The sequence below is a fragment of the Triticum urartu genome, chromosome 6, assembly GCF_003073215.2.
Source record: "Triticum urartu cultivar G1812 chromosome 6, Tu2.1, whole genome shotgun sequence".
Classification (NCBI taxonomy): domain Eukaryota; kingdom Viridiplantae; phylum Streptophyta; class Magnoliopsida; order Poales; family Poaceae; genus Triticum; species Triticum urartu.
The window spans coordinates 99,561,763-99,573,097 of NC_053027.1; positions in this window are offsets into that span (position 1 = coordinate 99,561,763).

Consider the following 11,335-nt stretch of genomic DNA (forward strand, 5'->3'; position numbering starts at 1 on the left):
GGTGCCTTCCTTGCTTGCGTACAATTTCCTCGAATTGCTTACTTCCGACAAGGCTCTTGTAAACACCTTTCTCTATAATTCCCTTCAATAAGCTATTTTCTTGCTCAAGTGTAACTTGGCTAAGAGAATCATTAGTGGAATCAAGAGAACTACTAGAAGCAACAATATTGGATTTAGCATGATTATTGTTACAACTAGAGGAAGAATCTTTCTTGTCCTTGTTACTAGACTTGAGGCATGTAAGTGGATAAGAGTAAACGCTTGGCAATTTAAGAAGAACTTTTCTTACGAAGATCATCATTGATTGCTTTTAAGAACTCATGCTCTTGCTCAAGGTTGAGCTTTTCAAAGCACAATTTCTCATGAGTCCTTAAAAGTTCTCGATGATCTCCTAAGATAGTTTCATGAGCTAAATTAAGAGTGTTTAGTTCTTTAGTTAGAGACTCAATCTTCTCCTTATCATTGTCATTCGTTTTATCTTTATTAGCATGATTAATTGACGTTTCATCATAGTATTCATCACTAGAGTTGTCAACAAGTAAATCATCATCACCTAACAAGTCATCTTCATCACTATTGAAATCAACATACTCGGGGTGTGATACCTTTGGGCCTTTATCCATGAAGCATGTTCCAACTCCTTCATTTGGTGAGTCAAATATGTCGTAGGAGTTGGTTGTCACAAGTGCTAGACCGGCAACACCTTCATCTTGAGTATATTCGGAGTCGGAGTGATAGCTTCTCTCGGAGTGGTTGTCGGAGTCGGAGCCGGATACCCATTCACCAACATGAGCTTGATGTCTTCGTTTTGTGTAGCTCCTTGATGACTTGTCCTTTCTTTCCGAATCCTTGCTTCTCTGTGAGGGTCTTCGTTCATAACGATCATCTCTACTCCTTCTTTCTCTAGATGGTGATTCTTCTCCTCTACTTCTTCTCTTTGGAGAATCTTCTCTTCTCTTGTAGGGGGGCCTACACTCATTGGAATAGTGTCTGGGCCTTCCACAATTGTAGCAGTTTCGTTCTCGACTAGAAGATCTTTTGTCATTGTAGGACCTTGACTTGGAGCTTCTCTCTTTGCTTCTACTCTTGTAGAACTTGTTGAAGTTCTTCACCATTAAGCTCAATTCTTCATTGAAGGTTTGTTTCTCACTCGATGATGTGGGGGCTTCACATGAGTCTTTGTAAGCACCAATTGATTTGTTGTGAAGTCCCTCTTTATCCTTGAGTGACATCTCATGAGCAACAATTCTTCCGATGACTTCCGTTGGCTTGAGATCTTTGTAATTGGGCATCATTTGGATCAATGTGCACACGGTATCCTATTTTCCATCCAAGGCTCTTAGGATCTTCTTGATGATGAATCTATCGGTCATCTCTTCACTCCCTAAGCCGGCAATCTCATTTGTGATAAGAGCAAGCCTAGAGTATATTTCAGCGACACCTTCACCATCCTTCATTTTGAACTTGTCAAGTTGACTTTGAAGCACATCCAATTTGGATTCCTTGACGGAGTCGGTACCTTCGTGCATATCAATCAAACTATCCCAAATTTCCTTTGCATTATCAAGACGGCTGATTTTGTTGAATTCTTCGGGGCACAATCCGTTGAAGAGGATATCACAAGCTTGAGTGTTGTATTGCGGCATTTTCAACTCTTCGCGGTGGCTTCACGGTTCGGTTCTTTCCCGTCAAAGAATTCACCTTGCAAGCCAATACACACAATAGCCCAAACGGCGGGGTTATGTCCAAGAATATGCATTTTCATCTTATGCTTCCAACTAGCAAAATTAGTACCATCAAAGTAAGGACCTCTACGGTGATAATTTCCCTCACTAGACGCCATACTCTCCTAGGTTGTGAAACCAAGGCTATGACCACCAAAAGCTATGGAAATCAAAGCAAATGGAGACCAAAGCTCTGATACCACTTGTAGGATCGAAAGTATGTCTAGAGGGGGGTGATTAGACTACTTGACCAAATAAAAATCTAGCTGTTTCCCAATTTTAGTTCTTGGCAGATTTTAGCTATCTTAGCACAAGTCAAGCAATCTCCACACAATTCAAGCAAGCATGCAAAAGAGTATATGAGCAGCAGAAAGTAAAGCATGCAACTTGCAAGAATGTAAAGGGAAGGGTTTGGAGGATTCAAACGCAATTGGGGACCCGGATGTTTTTGTCGTGGTTCCGATAGGTGGTGCTATCGTACATCCACGTTGATGGAGACTTCAACCCACGGAGGGTAATGGTTGCGCGAGTCCACGGAGGGCTCCACCCACGAAGGGTCCACGAAGAAGCAACCTTGTCCATTCCATCACGGCCGTCGCCCACAAAGGACTTGCCTCACTAGCGGTAGATCTTCACGAAGTAGGCGATCTTTTTTCCCTTACAAACTCCTTGGTTCAACTCCACAATCTTGTCGCAGGCTCCCAAGTGACACCTAGCCAATCTAAGAGACACCACTCTCCAAGAAGTAACAAATGGTGTGTTGATGATGAACTCCTTGCTCTTGTGCTTCAAATGATAGTCTCCCCAACACTCAACTCTCTCTCACGGGATTTGGATTTGGTTGAAAGAATATTTGAGTGGAAAGCAACTTGGGGAAGGCTAGAGATTAAGATTCATATGGTTGGAATGGAATATCTTGACCTCAACACAAGTGTAGGTGGTTCTCTCTCAGAAAATGTGTATTGGAAGTGTAGGTATGTTCTGATGGCTCTCTCAATGAATGAAGAGTGGGTGGAGGGGTATATATAGCCTCCACACAAAATCTAACCGTAACACACAATTTGCCAAACTCGGTGGGACCGAATGGTTAAACTCGGTCGGACCGATTCAGCAAACCTAGCGACCGTTAGGATTTTCGGTGGGACTGAGATGGAACTCGGTAGGACCGATATGGTTAGGGTTAGGGCATAACGTAATCTCGGTGTGACCGATTACACAAACTCGGTTGGACCGATTTTGGTAATAAGCTAACCAGAGAGTTGGTCAGGTAAACTCGGTGGGACCGATTCGCTCATCTCGGTGAGACCGAAATGTTACAAAAGGGAAACAGAGAGTTTACATTGCAATCTCGGTGGGACCGATCGCTCATCTCGGTAAGACCAAAATGTTACGAAGGGAAACAGAGAGATTACAATCCCATCTCGGTGAGACCGAGATCCCTATTGGTGAAACTAATTTGCCTAGGGTATGTGGCAGTGGTTATGAAATTTGAAACTCGGTGGCGCCGGATAGAAAGAATCGGTGGGGCCGAGTTTGACTTTTGGTTTAGGTCATATGTGGATGTGGGAAGGTAGTTGAGGGTTTTGGAGCATATCACTAAGCATTTTGAGCAAGCAAGCCATTATGCAACACCTCATCCCTCCTTGATAGTATTGGCTTTTCCTATAGACTCACTGTGATCTTGGATCACTAAAATATAAAATGTAGAGTCTTGAGCTTCAAGCTTGAGCCAAACTTTTTGTCCTTAGAATTTTGAGGGATCCACTTTCCTCATCCATGCCATGCCATTCATTGAGCTTTTCCTGAAATATTAATCTTGGAATAATGTTAGCTCAATGAGCTATATGTTGTTAGGAATTACCAAAACCACCCAGGGATAGTTGCACTTTCAGTTGCGCGAGTCCACAGAGGGCTCCACCCACGAAGGGTCCACGAAGAAGAAAGCTTGTCTGTCCTACCATGGCCATCGCCCACGAAGGACTTGCCTCACTAGCTGTAGATCTTCACGAAGTAGGCGATCTCCTTCCCTTACAAACTCCTTGGTTCAACTCCACAATCTTGTCAGAGGCTCCCAAGTGACACCTAGCCAATCTAGGAGACACCACTCTCTAAGAAGTAACAAATGGTGTGTTGATGATGAACTCCTTGCTCTTGTGCTTCAAATGATAGTCTCCCCAACACTCAACTCTCTCTCACAGGATATGGATTTGGTGGAAAGAAGATTTGAGTGGAAAGAAACTTGGGGAAGGCTAGAGATCAAGATACATATGGTAGGAATGGAATATCTTGGTCTCAACACAAGTGTAGGTGGTTCTCTCTCAGAAAATATAGGTTGGAAGTGTAGGTTTGTTCTAATGGCTCTCTCCACGAATGAAGAGGAGGTGGAAGGGTATATATAGCCTCCACACAAAATCTAACCGTTACACATAGCTTTCCAAGCTCTGTGGGGCCAGATGATTAAACTCGGTCGGACTGATTCAGCAAAGCTAGTGACCATTAGGGTTTTCGGTGGGACCGACATGCAATACGGTAGGACCGATATGATTAGGGTTAGGGCATAACGTAATCTCAGTGAGACCGATTACACAAACTCGGTGAGACCGATTTTGGTAATAAGCTAACCAGAGAGTTGGTCAGGTAAACTCGGTGGGACCGACCGCTCATTTCGGTGAGACCGAAACGTTACGAAGGGAGAATAGAGAGTTTACATTGCAATCTCGGTGGGACCGATCGCTCATCTCGGTGAGACCGCAATGTTACGAAGGGAAACAGAGAGATTACAACCCCATCTCGGTGAGACCGAGATCCCTATCGGTGAGACCGATTCTCCTAGGGTTTGTGGCGGTGGCTATGACATTTGAAACTCGGTGGCGCCAGATAGAAATAATCGGTGGGGCCGAGTTTGACTTTTGGTTTAGGTCATATGTGGATGTGAGAAAGTAGTTGAGGGTTTTGGAGCATATCACTAAGCATTTGAGCAAGAACCTCATTATGCAACACCTCATTCCTCCTTGATAGTATTGGCTTTTCCTATAGACTCAATGTGATCTTGGATCACTAAAATAGAAAATGTAGAGTCTTGAGCTTTGAGCTTGAGCCAATCCTTTGTCCTTAGCATTTTGAGGGGTCCACTTTTCTCATGCACGCCATGCCAATCATTGAGCTTTCCTGAGATATTAATATTGAAATAGCATTAGCTCAATGAGCTATATGTTGTTAGGAATTACCAAAACCACCTAGGGATAGTTGCACTTTTAGTTGGGGACACAAGAGACTCTTTGTTATTTGGTTGCAGGGTTGCTTGAGAGAGACCACCTTCATCTTACGCCTCCCACGGATTGATAAACCTTAGGTCATCCAGTTGAGGGAAATTTGCTACTGTCCTACAAACCTCTGCACTTGGAGGCCCAACAACGTCTACAAGAAGAAGGTTGTGTAGTATACATCGGTGCGCCTTCTCTCAAAATGGACACGAGAAATACCACAGCATGTCGGGTACCCTTCCATGATAGCATGCCAAGTTTCATGAATTTCAGACGAGTTTTAGATTTACTAGAATTTAAAAACAAAGTATCTCAATGTTTTGCCGGCAATCAACGGTGCCCTAGTGTTTGAAATTCATCCCCATTTCTTGCATGCACCCAAGGACGCATATTTGATTTTTCAACCAATTTATATGCACTGGAGCATGTGCATGTAGTTCAAATTTGAATTATGCACATAAATGCAAAACCTACATAATGCATAAAATGTCCAAGCGAACCCCGAAAAATCACAAAAATTGACAGATAACCCACAAGTATAGGGGATCGCAGCAGTTTTCGAGGGTAGAGTATTCAACCCAAATTTATTGATTCGACACAAGGGGAGCCAAAGAATATTCTCAAGTATTAGTAGCTGAGTTGTCAATTTAACCACACCTAGAAAACTTAATATCTGCAGCAAAGTATTTAGTAGAAACGTAATATGGAAGTAACGGTAACGGTGGCAAAAGTAACAGTATTGGTTTTGTAGTGATTGTAACAGTGGCAACAGAAAAGTAACTAAGAAAAGATCAATATGTGAAAAGCTCATAGGCAATGGATCAGTGATGAATAATTATGTCGGATGTGATTCCTTATGCAATAGTTATAACGTAGGGTGACATAGAACTAGCTCCAGTTCATCAATGTAATGTAGGCATGTATTCCGAATATAGTCATATGTGCTTATGGAAAAGAACTTGCATGACATCTTTTGTCCTACCCTCCCGTGGCAGCGGGGTCCTATTGGAAACTAAGGGATATTAAGGCCTCCTTTTAATAGAGTACCGGACCAAAGCATTAACACTTAGTGAATACATGAACTCCTCAAACTACGGTAATCACTGGTAAGTATCCCGATTATTGTCACTTCAGGGTTAACTGATCATAACACATAATAGGTGACTATAGACTTGCAAGATAGGATCAAGAACTCACATATATTCACGAAAACATAATAGGTTCAGATCTGAAATCGTGGCACTCGGGCCCTAGTGACAAGCATTAAGCATAGCAAAGTCATAGCAACATCAATCTCAGAACATAATGGATACTCGGGATCAAACCGTAACAAAACTAACTCGATTACATGATAAATCTCACCCAACTCATCATCATCTAGCAATCCTACGATGGAATTACTCAAGCATGGCGGTGAGCATCATGAAATTGGTGATGGAGGAAGGTTGATGATGACGATGGCGACGGGTTCCCCTCTCCGGAGCCATGAACGGACTCCAGATCAGCCCTCCTGAGAGAGATTAGGGCTTGGCGGCGGCTCCGTATCGTAAAACGTGATGAATCCATCTCTCTAATTTTTTCTCCCCGAACGTGAATATATAGAGTTGGAGTTGAGGTCGGTGGAGCACGAGGGCGGACCACGAGGCAGGCGGTGTGCCCAGGGGGGTAGGCGCGCCCCCCACCCTCGTGGATAGGGTGTGGGCCCCGCACCAGTATTTTTATATATTCCAAAAATATTATCCGTTGATTTCTAGGTCATTCCGAGAACTTCTATTTCTGCACAAAAATAACACCATGGCAATTCTGCTGAAAACAGTGTTAGTCCGGGTTAGTTCCATTCAAATCATGCAAGTTGGAGTCCAAAACAAGGGCAAAAGTGTTTGGAAAAGTAGATACGTTGGAGACGTATCAACTCCCCCAAGCTTAAACCTTTGCTTTTCCTCAAGCAATTTAGTTGACAAACTGAAAGTGATAAAGAAAATTTTTACAAACTTTGTTTGCTCTTGTTGTTGTAAATATGTAAAGCGAGCATTCAGGTTTTCAGCAAAGAGTATGAAATAACCATATTCACAATAACATTTAGGTCTCATGTTTACTCATATAAATGACATAATCAACTAGCGAGCAATAATAATAAATCTCGGATGACAACACTTTCTCAAAACAATAATAATATGATATAACAAGATGGTATCTCGCTAGCCCTTTCTGAGACCGCAAAACATAAATGCAGAGCACCTCCGAAGATGAAGGGATGACTGGTAATTGTAATTCGTGGTAAAAGAGATCTAGTCACAGTCATACTCAATGTAAATTAATAATAATACATGCAAATGACAGCGGTGCTCTCCAACTGGTGCTTTTTAATAAGAGGATGATGACTCAGCATAAAAGTAAATAGGTAGGCCCTTCGCAGAGGGAAACAGGGATTTGTAGAGGTGCCAGAGCTCGGTTTTGAAATAGAAATAAATAATATTTTGAGCGGTATACTTACATTGACAACATAATAACCGAGAGATCTCGATATCTTCCATGCTACACACATTATAGGCGGTTCCCAAGCAGAATGGTAAAGTTTATACTCCCCCTAGCACCAACAAACATCAATCGATGGCTTGTATGAAACAACGGGTGCCTCCAACTAACAACAATCCTGGGGAGTTTTGTTTGCAATTATTTTGATTTTATTTGAGCATGGGACTGGGCATCCCATTTACCAGCCATTTTCTCGTGAATGAGGAGCGGAGTCCACTCCTCTTGAGAATAACCCGCATAGCATGGAAGATATAGACAGCACTAGTTGATACATGAGCTATTCAAGCATACAAAACAGAATTTCATTTGAAGGTTTAGAGGCACATACAAATTTACTTGAAATGGCAGGTAGATACCGCATATAGGAAGGTATGGTGGACTCATATGGAATAAGTTTTCGGGTTTATGGAATTGGATGCACAAGCAGTATTCCCGCTTAGTACAAGTGGAGGCTAGAAAGAGACTGGGAAGCGACCAGCTAGAGAGCAAGAATAGTCATGAACATGCATTAAAATTAATCAACATTGAATGCAAGCATGAGTAGGATATAATTCACCATGAACATAAATATCGTGGAGGCTATGTTGATTTTGTTTCAACTACATGCATGAACATGTGCCAAGTCAAACCACTCGAATCGTTCAAAGGAGGATATCACCCTACCATACCACATCACAACCATTTTAATAGCATGTTGGCACGCAAGGTAAACCATTATAAAATCCTAGCAAATTAAGCATGGCATGAGCAACTATAATCTCTAATTGTCATTGCAAACATGTTTCATTCAAAATGGGCTGAATCAGGAACGATGAACTAATCATATTTACAAAAACAAGAGAGGTCGAGTTCATACCAGCTTCTCTCATCTCAATCAGTCCATCATATATCGTTATTATTGCCTTAAACTTGCACAACCGAACGGTGTGGATAATAATAATAGTGCGCATGCATTGGACTAAGATGGAATCTGCAAGCATTCAATTCAAGGGAGAAGACAAGGTAATATGGGCTCTTTGTTAGATCAACAATAGTGCATATAAGAGCCACTCAACATTTTCATCATGGTCTTCTCCTCTAGACCCCCAAAGAAAAGAAAAGAAACAAAACTATTTACATGGGAGAACTCCCAACAAGCGAAAGAAGAACGAAAAATATTTTTGGGTTTTCTTTTAATTATTACTACTACAAGCATGGAAAGTAAACTAGCTAAAAGCTACAACTGATTTTTTTTGTTTTTCTTAAGGTTTTTCAAACACACAAGAAGAAGCCTTAAAAAGCAATTAAACTAGCATGGATAGTATAATGAAAAATTATGAGCACCGACAACTGGAATGAGTGTGTGAACATGAATGTAATGTCGGTGAGGAATACATACTCCCCCAAGCTTAGACTTTTGGCCTAAGTTGATCTATGCCCATGGATGGCCTGGTGGATATCCGAAGTTGAAGCTGGGATCGTACTGAGATGCATCAGCTACTTCCTGACGAGCTGCAGCTTGGAGGTGAGCTGCCTCCGTCCTCCTCTCGTACTCGTTCGCCTCCTCCCTGGTTATAACATATCTCCCTTTTGTCTGAAAGTCAAAGAAAGCAGGAGCAGGGAGAGCAACATGGACAGTGCGACGGCGCCTGTCAAAGATTAATCGGTACTGGAGAAGTTGTTCATTCCTCTCAATAAACTGATGGAGAACCATAGCATTAAAATCTAGATAAGCAGGAGGCAACTCCATATAATTTTCATGTATGGGTATCTCAAGAAAATTAGCTACACGAGTTTCATAAATTCCACCAAACAAGTCTCCACTTAAACTATTAAGATGCAACCTACGCACAACAATAGCCCCCAAGTTATATTGTTTATCACCTAATACAGCACTCTTGAGGACACTAAGATCTGGAAAGCACATGTGACAAGCCTCATCCTTACCATTAATGCATCTACCTATAAAGAGAGCAAAATAATGTATGGCAGGAAAATGAATGCTCCCTATGGTAGCTTGTGTCATTTTCTAGATTCCCCCATAGTGATACTAGCAAGAAATTCTTTAAATTCAGATTTGCGAGGTTCGCTAACACTACCCCACTACGAGAGTTTACAAGCAGTATTAAAATCTTCTAAGTCCATGGTATAAGATTTATCATACAGATCAAATAAGACAGTGTGAGAATTGCGTGATGATGTGAATTTAAACATTCTCACAAATGAATCAGTTAGGAGATAATATTGTGGGCACTTATCTAACACTAAGCCATCAAGTTCAGCATTACACACATACGCGTCAAATTCCTCCTTAATTCTTGCTTGGACCATAAAATCTTCTGACGGCCATTCACAAGGCCGCACTTGAGCTTCTCTTGGTAGTTCATAGTCCGGCTCCCGTGTCGCAGGCCTGGGTCCTTGCTTCTTTGAGGAACCACCTTGGTACATTTTCCTAAACATATTTCTTCCTCTTAAAAATATCTGAAATTTTTAGTGACTCAAAATAAAAGTGAACCAAACTCAACAAAATTGGTAGCAACTACTCCTACAAGTTCCTAGAGGACATATCATGCATTAAAACTACTTTTGACCACATAAATTTGACATGCAAGCTCAAGTACAAGGTCACCTAAGCAGCAAAAATTTGCAATAAATAAAGCACTAGAACAAAAACTAATTGGACCATTGGAGGAGTCACATACCGAAGAACAATCCCTCGAAGCAGTTTTGTGAATGGAGCTTTGAGCATGGAGATCGAAAATGGCAGCAAGATGAGCTAGAACTCGGGTTTGAGTTGGTGGAGGATTTTTTTGGAGGAAGACGAAGTGTGTGGGTGCAGGAATAAGTGAAGGGGCCATGTGGGGTCCAGGAGGCAGGGGCGCGCTCCTAGGGGGTGGGCGCGCCCTGGGCCCTCGTGGCCAGGTGGTGGGCCCCCCTGGTGTGTTCTTGGTGCCAATAATTCTTAAGTATTCTAGAAAAAATCATATTAAATTTTCAGGGCATTTGGAGAAATTTTATTTTTGGGTATTTTTATTGCAAGGATAATTTAGAAAACAGATAGAAAATACTATTTTTGCTTTATTTAGTCCAAATAACAGAAAGTAAAAAGTGGGTACAAAGAGTTGTGTTTTCTAACTTCATCCATCTCATGCTCATCAAAAGGAATCCACTAACAAGGTTGATCAAGTCTTGTTAACAAACTCATTCCGAATCGCATGAAACCGGAGAATTTTCGAATAACACTAGGTTACCTCAACGGGGATATGCACATCCCCAACAATGAGAATATCATATTTCTTCTTGACAGTAGGAAGAGGAAATTCAAAACCTCCAATAATAATAGTTGAAAATTTTCCAATAGAATTGATACTATGGACTTGAGGTTGTTTCCTCGGAAAGTGTACCGTATGCTCATTACCATTAAGATGAAAGGTGACATTGCCTTTGTTGCAATCAATAACAGCCCCTACAGTATTCAGAAAGGGTCTACCAAGAATAATAGACATACTATCGTCCTCGGGAATATCAAGAATAACAAAGTCCGTTAAAATAGTAACGTTTGCAACCACAACAGGCACATCCTCACAAACACCAATAGGTATAGTAGTTGATTTATCAGCGATTTGCAAAGATATTTCAGTAGGTGTCAACTTATTCAAATCAAGTCTACGATATAAAGAGAGAGGCATAACACTAACACTGGCTCCGAGATCACATAAATAGTTTTAACATAGTTTATCTTAATGGAGCATGGTATAGTTGGTTCTCCTGGATCTCCTAGTTTCTTTGGTATTCCACCCTTGAAAGTATAATTAGCAAGCATGGTGGAAATTT